General features: G+C 39.5%; 1 protein-coding gene across 16 annotated transcripts in view; it reads left to right on the forward strand.

Moving 5' to 3' along the window:
* The window catches only part of LOC122799766 (protocadherin beta-15-like), an 886,413-nt gene that overhangs the window by 853,034 nt on the left and 17,422 nt on the right, over positions 1 to 15,957 (forward strand). The window lies entirely within an intron of this gene.

The following is a 15,957-nucleotide window of genomic DNA, read 5'->3' on the forward strand; positions in this document are numbered from 1 at the left end:
GGTTTCTTTTATTCAATCTGTCATTTTACTTAAATGTCATGGCACATTTCCTCAGCAGCAAGATGTTGCTGATCTAATCTATGACTGGATGACTGGAAGCTCTGCAAAACAATTTTACCAGCTTTGCTGTATTACAGTGACAGCTTAGTAGAGATCTGGTTACTTTTCTACAGCAAGACTTGCTGTCTGATTTTGCAATATATATCCTCATCATAAACATTTGACCATGAATGCTTTGATTATAGATTAGAGCCCAAATCTGATTTTTGTGCTCTCTCAATTTGTGTAATCCAGAAAGGCTAACAAATGCAAAACATGGCAGACCAGTTCTAATTATAGTAGCTTCTTTTTGGGCAAAACAGCCTTGGTTCTCGTTTTATGCCAAATGGCACAAACTCCAATGCTTCATTTACCTGGGATTTTACACTTAAGTGAACTTATGTCAAAACAAGTGCTTCCATCTTACTTTGGATACTCCCAGGTTCATTGCTTGGGTTTTGAGTTAATGCCAATTAGCTATTTTGAAAATGTGTAATTTTTGAGATTAAAAACGTTTTCAGTCAGAAAATTCTGTTTAGTAAAATGGAAAAGGTTATCCATGTAATATCACATGGAAGGGCTGGATTCTTTTTTACCGTAATTATATCCTTCAGATTTAATATTATTTGATAACACTTTTTGCCAATGTTTTTTATTATTCATATGCAAAGTTCATCAATCGGCCATGTTTAATTGTTTATCTATTTTATGATCGTACAAGTTCTCCTATCACAGATAAGTAGCATTTTGGAAGTTACTTGCAGTTCATACTTCATAAGGAAAATATTTCCCTTGCCTGGGGTTTGAACTTTATTACTGGGAAGTTAACTTCACCAATTTGAGTCTCTAGCATCTGTGGAGTTGAAGATTCTGTCCTAGAAAACTTTTTTTTTTATATATGTGATGCCAGCAGAAAATATTTCAGAACTGCCAGCTTTATTACTTAGAAAATTATTTCTACATTTCTGACATTTAATCTACAATGTATTACTGTTCTGAATGGTGGTCTTGGTAAAGTCAGTTGTTACAAAAACTAACATATGAATTACTATGCAGTGCTTAAACTTGACATTAAGGTGGCATTTACGTTTAATGTTTACTATTACAATAAAATTATTTCTAGACAAGCTATGTTTGCCCCGTAACTCTCTAATGATTTTCATGAAGTGTTAAATTCAGAAACGTGGATAGTTTAGTTCAATTTCATAGCAAAACTAACCATTGCCAAAAAGAAGACTCCAGTTTCAAAAAAAATCTTTCTTTGTGGGAATCTATAAAGAGTTTCCTAAACAGTGATGCCTCTAATTCAGAAAATGTTCATGCTTTATCACAGATAATAAAAAACAATGTCCTCTATGTTATAAGCATTGAATACACAATCTATAGGCTCAAAGGAGGAAGTTCACTTCTCAAATAGATCTATGATTTTTGGCTTTGAATCATGGTTTTACCACAAGTGTTCACTTTATTTTTTGTCCAGACATTGGTGGAACTTTATTGATGATGATGATGAATTTCTGTCTTGCTTTTGGTCTTCACATTGCTGATTGTTTCTCCAGTCTGCATTTTTTTATCGGGCTTCCATCTTGCCAGCTGTTCAGTGGATTTCACATTAATCTTGGAAATGGTTTAAGATTATTCAGTTATTTTTTTTTTAATATACTGATGCAATCTTTTTGTCATCACATCATTACAGATTTATGGATATTGGACAAATCTTTATAAATTCTTGGACTTCAGATGAAAATGTTGTGTTTTCTTGTACAGTTATGTTTTCAGTTTTCACATCTTCAGCTTATATTTAAGGCTGTATGCATGTATCTCCCTGGACTCGTGAATTGCTGCTGTTTTCCTCACCTACTGTTGCATTGTTTATAGCAATCTAAGAGTTATTCATTAGTTTCTACACCTTTTCATTAGCCAGAACTGAGTTTTACATTGACAACAAGTGATAGTAAACTGTTCTTTATATGCTTGCATTGTCTTGTACAATGCTTATGTAGTGTACTACAGTGTATGGATAAACTTGTTTAATTCATAGTCTTTATTTATTCATATATTTTATTTGCACTTTTGTGCATATTTATTTTAACTATATTGGCATATTTCCCTAACATATTTCTTGTTTCAACATAGTAAAGAACACAGGTTTAAGCATTTGTATAAACATAAACTGGATCTCTGTCTCTGCTGACCAGCACCTGCAGTACTTTAACTGCCAATCAAACCCAGGTTGTCAAGGTCATAGTAAGTCCTTTACCCATCTTTGCCAGTGGAGTTGACAGTGAGTTTAATAAAAGTTTAAGAAACACTTCTTTACGTTACTGTTTCTTCTCAAAATGATCCATCTAAACTGCTCCCTAAAATTTTGTTTTAAGGCCATTCCTGTCAGAACTACAAAGGAGGATCTTTTCAAACGTTCTCCCAAAAGGCATTCTAAGCTTTTTGTTCTTCATCCTTCCTATGAAAAAAAAAACATGCAGTTCTAGACTGAAAGCAAATTAAAACACCTTATTAATTTATTATACATTTCTAGAACTTTATCAGTTAATGGTGCACCTAATTACAGTCCCTAAAGTTAATAATCATGTTTATTGAGGTAGTTACATGCCAACAACTTACAACTGACTTTGAACTGATTGCATTATAATTATGCATGAAAGATGAGAACATTTGTTGATTTTAAATTACCTAAAGGATTCTGTATAGGGATGATGTTGTATGTTATTGTTATAATTGTGTATTATATTTTCACTTTTGAATGTTTTATTATAACCACAAATCCCCATTTTTCATTTAGCCTTGCTGTAATTGCTTTTTTCAGTTTTTAAGTGCCAAAATGGAATATTCACTTTTATAATAATGTGCAAAGTTGCGTGTGTGAGTAATCTTCATGAGGAATAATATATCCGCACCTGATAATTGGTTTGAACTGTGAGCAACTTTATAAATATTCATTTAAATTGGACATAGTAAGAATACAGAGAATTTAAAAGATTATATATGGGAGTGATGTTCAGGATGATCATGATGCTGACATGATTGCTATATACGTACGCCTTCATGTTTTATTTTTCTTTGTGACCATAACTCCATATTTTCAAGATGCTCTGTATAACTGTTTTCATGTGTTAATTGTTTTTAATGCAGTATTCATGTGGTTATGGGCCAAGTCAAATATGAGTGATATTTTTAAAGGCATACAATCATGATTAATTAGTGGCACATTGGGCTGTGTGTTATTGTATTATGACTGAATATAATATTAAGATTTTTGCATCTTTACCTATGTATGGTATTACAGCTAAGGCTGTATGATTAGTATTACATGACAAACTGCCTAAATAGTGATCAGAGCCAGTGACTTGGCAATCTTAATTTGCCAAAATATTTTAGTTTAAGATGCTGTACTCTTTCTTATTACTAACATGGAATTAGAAGAATTTGATATAATGGTGAAGAATTTGATAACGGTGCCATCTCATATCAGTAGCTAAGAGCTGAAACTGTAAGCGATGGAGTATGACAGTAGTAAGGGACTGAAAGCTAGGATACTTGAGGTAGTGTTTATTGACATGTGAGTGGAGATGGCATGAGTAAAGTTTTTTTTTTTCTTTTGCACATTTTAAGTTATCAGTAATAAAAGTTTCAGGCATAGGATTGCCTGTGATGGAGGAAATGTATTTTTTTATTTGTGGTGTGAATTGCTTTTCCCACTTTTGATTTTGTTATTTTTTTCTTTGTTTATTTTTTGGAATGGAAGACTGACAAAGCATCACTTGAAAGGGAGATGAAATCTGGTTATTATATAATTATCTGGCACAGTGACTGTGCTACCTATCATTGGTATTCAACAACTATGATCTAGTGGGTCATGTTGGTGGATCTACTGAGATGTACAAGCTAAAGACTGTTGGCATCATGACTTGCTATGCAGACAAATGGGTCTGTCAAGTACTCACAGCATGATATTAAGGGCAGACTCAGGGAAAATCTGAGCTGAAAAGGCTCCCATGTTACAGAAGTGGATAAATTTGATTCTGAAGTGGAAGTTAGCCTGGTATAAAATGTGGGGAGATGAGAAGATATAGGTTATTAAAGCATTGCTGTAAGAAGAAGAAACAAATCAAAATCATGAAAACTAATTAAAGAAAAGAGGATGATTCTCAGCAGATCATTTGTATTGTTCCCCCAGTTCTGCAATTTTCCTTCAGATGTAAACTTGAAGACAATGGACCCAGGTGACAGAAACAGAAAAGACTGACAAATGTTGAGAGTGTTAAGAAAATGGTTAAACTAAGTGGAGTTAATAAATATTAACATAAATGAAGGTACATTTTTACTGAACGTTTGAATATTCTTAAAAGCAAAGATGAGGTCTATCATGGAATTGTTGTGTTATGGATATGCCACTTGAGAAAGAATGCTTTAGCACTTTAACGGGTACATTCCCTTAAAAGTGTTCATTTGTAAATATGTGCTGTGTTTTGCTTGTTAAGGTGTTTCTGATCAACAAATGCTGCACAAGTGAATAAATAAATAAATAATATACCTCCTCTTTAATGGTCACACACTTATTTAGCTACATCAGTTATTAATGGTACACATGATTTATTGATGAGAAGCAAACATTTTCACCATTAAATCTCAACAATGTGAAATCAGTAACAGAAGGAAGTACAACTGTAAGTGAACTAGCATATATAAACCCCAAACCACAGTTGCCAATGTAGGCAGGTCATGGACAAATTAGTTCACTGAATGGCATTTCACTGTAATTACACTGAACATGCCATGTATTGAACTATTCATACTGAGATGGCTGTACAGTAAGGATTGAGAAATTTGCCCTTTCCCTAATGTAGTGTGATCTTTGAGTTGGTATATATAATTAGTGGGGGGTGTAGGGGGCTAGGGGAATTCAATGTATGGCATTTCTGATTAAATTTTGTTTGTTGAAGTGATGTAGACCCAACTTAGGCTTGGATACCACTTTATAAGTGCCTTTGTCTCTACTATACTTTATATGACACTTCTTGAGAATAATAAAATGGAAAATAGTAGAAATAAAACTGAATGTTCATGTCACAACTACATCTCTGCCATCAAGATGTCCCTAGTGTAAGTTATAAATTTTAATTCAGAAACAGTGACAGCACATACAAATGACATTACACAAAAAATAGTAAAACATTATACTGCAGTAAAACCAACTGATGATCAGGAAAATCCTAATAATTATATAAATAGTCGCAGAGCATATAGAGTAGTATTCATAGTTAACTTGCATAGTATGTATTATGCCATTGTGTGGGAAGAGGCCACACAAAGGCATCTTGCAACTCATAGTGGGAACTGGTAATGAAAATGATGATGCCTGAGATTGGCTCCATAATATGAAGTATGCAGCCCTAATCTCTGATATTATTTAAGGACTACAACAGTTGGTGAGTTATGAGCCACAAGAGAGCTATAACAAGCAATAGAAGGAGCATCTTTCAAAATCAAGGACAGGCAGTTTCAAGGGATGGATGTGTGATGCCCTCCACTTATACCAGTATGGGATGGCCACCATTATGTGTCATCCCCATGCTGGGTCAGTAATCAAGAAACCTGAATCCTCACCACTGACACTGGAGAGGGATGTACACTTGGAATACAAGTGGATACACTTGGTATTTCTAGTTGCAGACCTGTCTGCATCAAGTACAGTTTCACTTAAGAGCACACAGGGAACACACTCAGCCTGGGGCCTGGATGTCTCTATATCTGTCTCCCTCCAGATCCCCAATAAGACTCCCCACTGGTACAGCTGTAGGGTTAGGTCATCAACCAAGTGTCCAAGCCACGTCCTTCAGCACCCTGTCAACCCAGTGCTTTGTGTCCCTGCCTCAAGTAACTGACACACACACACTCTTTAAGATTTAATTTTCGCACACATACACCCCTAGGAAAAGCTGACACAGATTATCCACTCTACCAAATTTGCCCATACTATATGGTAGTTATCACTGCCACCAGTCAGTTACTATAAGGCTCTTAAAAGGGTATCCAGTTATACCGAGTAATATGATAGTGGTTCACCAATATGGCTAGGCCTTCTGGAGTGGCCCACACAGTGTAAGCAAATAAATATAAACACTCTCCAAGGCTAGATACTTTCTACAAGGACTAGCCACAAATTTTTAAATATATTTAATAATAAATAAAAAAGTACATGAAAATACTGAATATATATTCACAGTAAACAACAGAGTTCAGATCACAAGAAATATTGAAAAGAACATTGATGGACAGACTCAGACAAATAAAGAAAAACAATATCTAAACTAAGCTTCACTATATTCCTAACTGAATCTAAGATAATTTTACTGTTCCCTAGTTAGGTTACTTACTACCACAAGGCAAGATGCTGTTGGAGAGGGTTTTTCTAGTCATGCATCTCAAACAGACTACTCAATATTTCTTGTAATATCTAAACTATAATTTCCAAGAGGCTGGCAAAATAACCTCATCTGGTCACCTGACTCTAGGTTCTCACAGTATTTCCCTTTGAAGCTGAGACTGCCTTGGGTCTCCCCTCTTTTCGCTGAGCTAATGGACACAGGCTCTTACTCAGACCTAATCCTATTCAGCAATGTGGAGTGCCTTTTAATGGTTTAACAGCTCATTTACATTTCCCTTATTTTTCTTAAAGTTAACCTGTGCTGTGCCAGTATCCTCTATTAGAACATGTACATTTAATTCAGCCACAATATTACATGCACATTTCTCTTCATTTCATCAGGGTACACTGTTGATACATGTTTATGTGAAGGCTGCCAGCCTAGCTAGATAGAATTTGGTAGATAATTCTGTCATTTGTAAATATTAATATAAGCCACAGGCTTGTTCTCTTAAATGGAAGAGAAAATGGTGTTAAATGTGGAACTGCAAAAATGTAATGACAGTGCACTCTGCTGTAGGAAAGCTGATAAGTCAAGCATTGTATAATTGTTTGATCACAAAACCCGAAGCTGCGATATCTGGATAAAGGAATTCTTGCTTTTGTTTTGAGACTAGAGTTAATTGCTAGAATTTGCAAGTATAATGTCTTTTATTGCTGTAGCTTCCTGACCAGGTGCAAGATCAAAAGGGTTGTTGCAGTCTGAGCTTTGGTTAGCCTGGGAAACAGAAAATAATGATGTAATCTGAAATGAGTCAGTGATACTGTGTTATCAATTAAAGGACAGAGACACTCAGAGCATTTATGTAGCATTTTGTCTTGAGAACATCCAACATCACCAGCACTCTGCCTATGCTCTATATGTAAGTCTATTTTAGAACTGTGTTTTCTCTTAGATATAGCTAGGAAATAGGAAGATTAGATTAGTTTTTTTTTTCTGTATTGATGTCAGAACTTTTCTACTGTATTATTTTAAGTATTTTTCTGTGATCTCTGAACTCTTGAATAGCACTGCGTAGTAAGAACTATTGTCTTGTGTTTTTATTATTTATTACTAAATATTTTTAAACTTTCAGCTGTGGTTGTTTTGTGTAGAGGTAATTTAAGCTCTAGAGCACATTACATGTATATAGTGATACTGTCCAAGTCACTCCAATAAGCTTTGCTCTTTAGTCACACTTACCATTTGTATAATAATATTCCAAAGTAATAACTGGACACCCTTTAGTAAGGGCCTTTTTAGTAGCTGATAAATTAGTGGGTGGTGGCAGTGATTTCTACCGTAAAGTCTGGGTAAAAGAGGCACAGCTGGAGAACCTGTGCCAGCCTTCCCCAGGAGTGTCTGTGTGGTTGTATATAACTCTTATCTCAATGTGTGTGTCTGTCAACTACTTGGGCATTGATATGAAGCACTGGTTGGACAGAGAGGGTGCTGGTGGTTTTAGCTTTCCCACTAGGCTGAGATCTGGACTCTATAGCTGTGCCAGTGGGGAATCTTACTGGGGATCTGGAGAGAAAGGGAAAAACCAGCCCCAGACTGACTGTGATCTCTGTGTGCTCTTAAGGGAAATTGTACTTTACTGTGTGTGCATTTGTTATCCTCCCCTATGTGGACACCCCTCACTGGATTTAGTGGTGAGGATTGAGGCTCCTTGATTGCTGAGCCAGTGCACGGGTGTCACTTATTAATTGCTTGGCAGTTGTGGGATATCCTCACCACATATTAACTGTTTGGCAGGTACTAATTGGCTTGTAGTGGTGTGGGTAGTGTGAATTCCTGTAGCTTGTGTACAGTGATCTCTGAATTTTTTTTTGTACTCTAAATCAGCCATGCAGTGAATATTCAGAGTTCAGATTACAATTGTTTTATTTCTTTTGTTAGCTTAGTTAGACAAGGAGAGCATGCAAGCATGTCATTAAAGGAGTATAGAAAGCTGACAAGGAGCCAGTTGGCTGAGATGTGCCAGGCTGAAAGACTGGTGCAGGGAAACCTGACTAAGGCAGACAAGATTGCAGCTTTGGTCACAGCTGCATCAGAAAACAACCAGGAGGATGATGAAACTAGCCATGGAGATGTACAACACTCAGAGAATGAATAGCTCAACCTTTGTACAGAGGACCTAAAAATCAATCTGGAGCTAAAGAGACTTGAGTTGGATGCCAAGCGTTTGGAAATGGAAGCTGTAGAAAAGGATTGACAGAGGCCGCACAAAAAGGAGATGCTGACTCTTTGCCAGAGACATGGAGGTAATGGGGAAGGGAGTAACTGGATCCCAGAAGCACAAAAGGTCAGTAAATTTCATCTGCAGTTTACAGAGGGGGATAATTTTGATAATTTCATTCATATGTTTGAGAGGGTATGTAAACAGTATGATGTTGACCAAAGACTCTTGGTACGGTTCCTGACCCCCTTACTCCATGGTAAAGCTGTAACTGTGTTGTGTAAACTTGCTGATTGTGAATATTTTGATCATACTGCTGTTAAGAACTATTTGTTAGAATTCTTTAAGCTAACACCTGAAACTTATAGGAAAAAGTTTCCTGAGCATAGATCCAAGGCAGATGAAAGTGTGTGTGAATATGTTGCTGAACTGAGCACTTATTTTCATAAGTGGGTGAGTAGATGTCAGGTCATCACTTTTGAAGGGCTGGCAGACCTTTTGGTGAGGGAACAAGCCCTTAGCACTTTGCCTGAGGACATGAGGATCTGGTTAGCTGATAGACAATATGCTACTTCAGATGAGTTGGGGAAGAAGAGAGACCTATACCTAGTAAGCAGGGCTTCCCTGCACAGGAAAGTGACTCCCAGTACTGCTCATGGGTCTAAAGGAACTCATGGTGGGCATCCTAGACTGCCCCAACAGAATCTGCCAGTTGTAGGGGAAGCCATTAGTCCAGGTACACATCCCGGACCTAGGGTTAAATGTTTTGAGTGCAACCAGTGGGGCTGTGAAGCATACAGATGTCCATGGAGGCAAGGTGGGTAACAAAAGGTGAGAGAGCCAGTAAGTGGGAAAGACAAAATGACAATAGTAGGTTGTCTTGAGACAACAGGGGTACCAAACTACCATCCTGTAGATGTCCTGATAGGGAAGGATTTGGATGAGGCAGTACCATTTGTTTATGCAGTTACACTCAGTCAGGCTTCGAGACAAGCATGTGGGTCTGGTAGCCTGAGGGAGACCCAGACAGACCACATGCTTGCAGCCAGGACTGGTTGGGTGGTTACTTCAGGGAGGGAGCTACTCTGTAGCAGTGAGACTGAAGGTGAGCCACAGCTGCTTGTGAGTACTGATGTTCCCTTGGAAAAAGTGACTGCAAAGGTAGAGGTTAGTAGTAGTATCCAGGCTGATAGTGAGACACCACTGTCAGAGGATGCCAAACTTCCTGTGGAAGGGGAGCTGGGGAGAGTTACAAAGAGAGAGTTGAGACAGGCTCAGCTCTCAGACCCTACATTGCAAGGCCTGAGAGAGGTAGCTAGTGAAGGACCTGATTCTCAAGGGGAGGGAGAATCTGTATACTGGGACAAAGGGTTACTGTACAGAGAGTGGACCCCTGAGGGAGGGCTAGAAGGTGAGAGAATACAGCAGTTGGTAGTGCCTAGAGCCTGCTGTCTGGCGGCTCTAGCCATAGCCTGTGATATTCCCTTTGCAGGTCATATGGGCATGAAACATACAAAGAGACATATTATGCAGAACTTCCGTTGGCCTGGAATTTGCAGAGATGCAACCGGGTACTGCAGGACCTGTGAGCAGTGCCAAAAGGTAGGCAAGGCAGGAGAGAAGGTGAGAGCTCCTTTGATGCCTTTGCCTGTGATTGAGGAGCCATTTCAGAGGCTAGCTATGGATATTGTGGGGCCTCTGAGTACCCCAAGTTCCACAGAGAAAATGTATATCCTAGTGGTAGTAGATTATGCTCCAGGATACCCCGAGGCAGTGGCTTTGTCCTCCATTGAGGCAGAAAGGGTGGCAAATGCTTTGTTAGAGATTTTCAGCCGGATAGGTTTCCCAAAAGAAATACTGACTGACAGAGGTGCCAATTTTATGTCAGTCCTGCTGCCTTGTCTGAGGAAGCACTGTGGGGTGAAGCACCTGAAGACCACCTCCTATTGTCCCCAGACTAATGGTCTTGTTGAGACGTTAAACTCTACACTTGATTCCATGCTATGTGTATTTGCAGACCAGTTTAAGAGGGAGTGGGACAATATTTTCCCCATCTGTTGTTTGCTTACAGAGAGGTTCCCCACTAATCCACAGGTTTTTCACCATTTGAGTTGCTGTATGGGCATAGGGTGAGGGGACCTCTAGATTTAATTCATGATGAGTGGGAAGGGGGAGTGTACACCTCACAAGGAGTCTGTTGTGCCATATGTCCTAAACCTCAGGACAAGGTTCAGGGGACTCATGGGCTTGGCCTAGGAGAACCTGGCAAAAGCCCAACAACAGAAAAAGGTATGTTATGACAGGAATGCCTTGAGCTAGAGAGTATGCTGTAGAGCAGCAGATAATGGTTCTCATTGCTGTCAGACACAACAAGCTGCAAGCAGCTTAGGAGGGAGCTTACAAAGTTGTAAGAAAGGTAAGTGATGTTACCTACATGGTAGAACTGCTAGGCAGGAGGCAGGAGCACAAATTGTACCATGTTAACATGATGAAACCTTATCATGATAGGGAGGCCCTTGTGCTGAGTATTTGCAATGGCTTGCAGGAGGAGTCTGAGGGAGATCTGGTGACTGATTTCCTCAGTGAAGCTCAGACTGACATCTCAGTGGAAGCGGTAGCAATGTCCCACCAGCTATCTCCTACCCAAGTCCGAGAAATCCGAGCAGGGTTACAGGAGTTTGGTGACATGTTCACTGGGAAACCAGGGTCCACTCACCTAGTGCAGCACCAGGTGGATACAGGAACCCAAAGGCCCATTAGGCAAGCCTCTTGTAGGGTGCCTGAGAGAGTCAAACAGACTTTGAGGGAGGACTTACAGGAAATGTTGGAATTAGGGGTAATTCAAGAGTCCAACAGTTCCTGGACCTCCCCAGTGGTGCTGGTGCCAAAAAAAGGATGGCAGCACCAGGTTCTGTGTGGACTACAGGAAGTTAAATAATCACACAGAGTCAGATGCTTACCCCATGCCTAGGAAAGATGAAGCCCTAGAACAGCTGGGTGGGGCTAAGTATCTTACAACCATTGATCTTACCAAAGGTTACTGGCAGGTGCCCTTGACTCCCAGTGCTAAAGAGAAGTCAACCTTTGTGACTCCATTTGGCTTGTATGAGTTCACAAAGATGCCCTTTGGGATGGAAAATGTCCCAGCGACTTTTCAGAGCCTGGTAGATCACATCCTAGCAGGAGCAGGAGGGTTTGCCCTTTCTTACCTAGATAATATTGCCATCTACAGCCATTCCTGACATGAGCACCTTCGACATGTCAGGGAGGTGTTGGGCAGACTACAGAGGGCAGGGTTGAGCATTAAGCCCAGCAAATGTCAGGTGGGTATGGCAGAGGTCTCCTACCTGGGACATAGAGTGGGGAGTGGTAAGATCAGTTCAGAACCTGCCAAAGTAGAAGCCATTCAGACATGGGCTGCACCTTTTACCAAAAAGCAGGTGAGGGCATTCTTAGGGACACCAGGGCACTGCAGAAAGTTCATCCCCAGTTATAGTACCATAGCTGCTCCCCTCACAGACCTGACAAGAAAAAACAGGCCAGATACAGTAGTGTGGACCCCAGCATGTGAGCAGGCATTCCAGAAACTTAAAGAACCTTTGGGAGGACACCCTGTGTTAGTCAGTCCAGATTACAGCAAATAATTTCTTGTGCATGTGGATGCGTCAAACCATGGAGTGAGGGCTGTACTTAGCCAGATTTTTTCACAGGGAGAAGAGCATCCAGTGGTTTATCTCAGGCATAGCATCCAGCCCAGGGAGGAATGTTATGCAGTTGTAGAAAAGGAATGTCTAGCCATAATGTGGGCACTGCAGAAACTTCAGCATTAACTTTATGGAAGAAAATTCACTGTAGTGACAGATCACAATCCCCTAAAATGGTTAAACAGAGCCAGCCAGCAAAATGCCAAGTTGTTAAGATGGAGCCTAGGGTTGCAAGCAAATGAAATGTCAATGCAGCACCACATTGAGATTAGCAATGCCAATGCAGATGGGCTCTCAAGACAGGGAATGGGGTAAAATATACTCAGATAGACCTAACCCTCTCAAGCAATGTTTCTCAAGGGTCACTTGAATAACTAGCTTGAGTTCTCTGAGGGGAAGATATGTGACAATATGTGAAGGCTGCCAGCCTAGCTAGATAGAATTTGGTAGATAATTCTGTCGTTTGTAAATATTAATATCAGCCACAGGCTTGTTCTCTTAAATGGAAGAAAATGGTGTTAAATGTAGAGCTGCAAAAATGTAACAACACTGCCTTCTGCTGTAGAAAAGCTAAGTCAAACATTGTATAATTGTTTGATCACAAAACCCAGAGCAAAGATGTCTGGATGAAGAAATTCTTGCTTTTGTTTTGAGACTAGAGTTAATTGCTAGAATTTGCATGTATAATGTCTTTTATTGCTGTAGCTTCCTGACCAGGTCCAATATCAAAAGGGCTGCTACTCTCTGAGCTTCTGTTAGCCCGGGAAACAGAAAATAATGTTGTAATCTGAAATGAGTCAGTGATACTGTGTTATCAATTTAAGGACAGAGAGACTCAGAGAATTTATATAGCATTTTGTCTTGAAAACATCCCTCACCAACACTCTGCCTATGTTCTATATGTCAGTTTATTTTAGAACTGTGTTTTCTCTTAGATATAGATTGGAAATAGGAAGATTAGTATTATATTATTTTAAGTATTTCTCTGTGATCTCTGAACTCTTGAATAGCACTGTGTAGTAAGAAGTATTGTCTTGTGTTTTTATTATTTATTATAAAATATTTTTAAACCTTTCAATTGTGGCTGTTTTATGTAGAGATAATTTAAGCTCTAGAATACATTGCATGTATATAGTGATACTGTCCAGGTCACTCCAATAAGCTTTGCTGTTCAGTCACACTTACCATTTGGATAATAATATTGTACAGTAATAATTGGGCACACTTTAGTAAGGGCCTTTTTAGTAGCTGATAAATATTAGTGGGTGGTGGCAGTGATTTCTACCGTAAAGTCTGGGTAAAAGAGGCACAGCTGAAGAACTTGTGCCAGCCTTCCCCAGAAGTGTCTGTGTGGTTGTATATAACTCTTATCTCAAAGTGTAATAATGTGTGTGTGTCAGCTACTTGGGAAGGGACAAGAAGCACTGGTTGGACAGAGAGGGTGCTGGAGGTTTTAGCTTGCCCACTAGGCTGGACCTTATAGCTGTGCCAGTGGGAAGTCTTATTGGGGATCTGGAGAGAAAGGGAGAAACCAGACCCAGACTGACTGTGATCTCTGTGTGCTCTTAAGGGAAATTTTACTTTACTGTGTGGGTATTTGTTATCCTCCCCTATGTGGGCGCCCCTTACTGGTGTTAGTGGTGAGGATTGAGGCTCCTTGATTGCTGGGCCAGTGCACAGGTGTCATAATACATTTCAACACAAGCAAAGCTCACAAATACATTTTCAACTTGAGCATCTGTACAAAATCAGTTTGATACACAAATGACATACAGTTCTAATACATTTGTAACATAAGCATCTTGTATAAATCAGTTTGATATTCGAAGAACATATCATTCTTTACAAAACCCCAGCTGGCTATGCTGGCACTTGCACAAGTCATCACAGAGTGCATGTCCATGTGGGGGAAACTTCCATACAAAGTCAGGAGGAACAGTGGATGACAACAGGGAGAATTTTATTTTAAAATATGAATGAGAATAACATAAATATTCAGTAGAACAACTCTTTCAGCATCAGGTTGCAGTTTATGACTGTTAATGATAATGGGACTCTAATGTCTGTCATTACTAAGTCAGTTTATCAGCACTGTTATTGGAAACAGCATTCGAATGTTGCTGACATGTACTTCCACTATACATGATAAAGCATTTTTAACTGAACTACAGTGTTTGCAGAATTAATTGTAAAAGGTAGAAAAAGATTTGGCTCATAAAGGCAGGACTGGCACCTGTTCAGCACACTTCTGGATAATTAACAGATAAAGACATGCAGTCCAGTCTCATTCTAGTGCCTTTTGGTTGTTTCCAGTTCATACCAGTATTCTACATAGTTTCATAGTTTCATAGTATAGTACTAGGCTATCTGCCCTGGGGCATTTGTAAGCCTAGCCATAGTGATGTGGCTTTTGCCACCCCATGAAATGGTACAAAAATGTACAGAATAAATTTAGAATACTGTGCCTCTGTCTAGTAGTGACACAATGAAGGTCCCCTTATATAATAGAATTAGTTTACTGTGCCCCAGTGTAGCAGTGACACAGATGTGACCCCTGGGGTAAACTTACGATCTCCCATCCACTCATCAAGATTTCTCTTGAAGAGAGTCAGTGAGGGGCTCTGCCTAATACAAACTGGGATCTTGTTCCAAAGCATGGGAAGCCTCTGGGTTATGAATCTATCCCTCCAGCATGTCCTATTCATACTTGTGCCGAGCATGTCCGTCAGATCATGATTGGACATGGCCTTGTACGTCAGGCAGAGATCACCTCTGAGCAGGCGGTATGCTACTGAATAGAGCTGAAGTTTCTTTAGTCTGGCAAAATAAGACATATGTTGGAGACCCCTGATCCTCTTGGTGAGGTACTTTTTTGGTCTCTCCAGCTGTTGCAAATGCCGGGTGAGGTACATACCAAATGGGGCATTGTACTCAATCATGGGTCTGATGAGGGAGGAATATAGGGGTACAATGACATCCTTGGATCTGGATGTGAATCCCTTCATGATGAGGTGTGCAAGGTAGAATGTTTTTCTAACCACTTTGGCAACGTGGGTGTCAAATGAGAGGTCGCTGTCGACTTGGGTCCCTAGGTCTCTGATTACTTTTTCCATACTAAGTGGGTTGCTGTCTATGTGATAATTTGTGGGTACTTTGTTTTTCCCAAAGGGGATGACTATACATTTTTTGGCATTTAGTTTAACTCGCACCAGTTGTCCGTTTCTGTGAGGCCTTTTTGTAGGATGTGTGTGTCTGCTGGTGTATCGACTATGGCGCCTAGTTTGCAGTCATCTGCAAACTTTGTCAGACACAGCTCTCCCATGTTTGCTTTAACATCTGAGAAATAAATGCCGAACAAGAGGGGTCCCAGGACAGATCCCTGTGGGACATCACTTGTGACTGGCTTTGAGTCTGACATTGCTCCAGCGATTTTAACATCATATCAATTCTTTTATTTGCCTTTTTTACTACTGTCAAAGAAACTGAAAATAAAGTCACATATTTTCTGATTGTTTTCACACACACAGTATTGCTTTTAGTTCCATCTAAAATATACTGTATATAGAGAATATGCAGATCTACATATCAGTATATCAGAAATATTTCA

The sequence above is a fragment of the Protopterus annectens genome, chromosome 4.part0, assembly GCF_019279795.1.
Source record: "Protopterus annectens isolate FY-2018-M chromosome 4.part0, PAN1.0, whole genome shotgun sequence".
Lineage (NCBI taxonomy): Eukaryota > Metazoa > Chordata > Ceratodontiformes > Protopteridae > Protopterus > Protopterus annectens.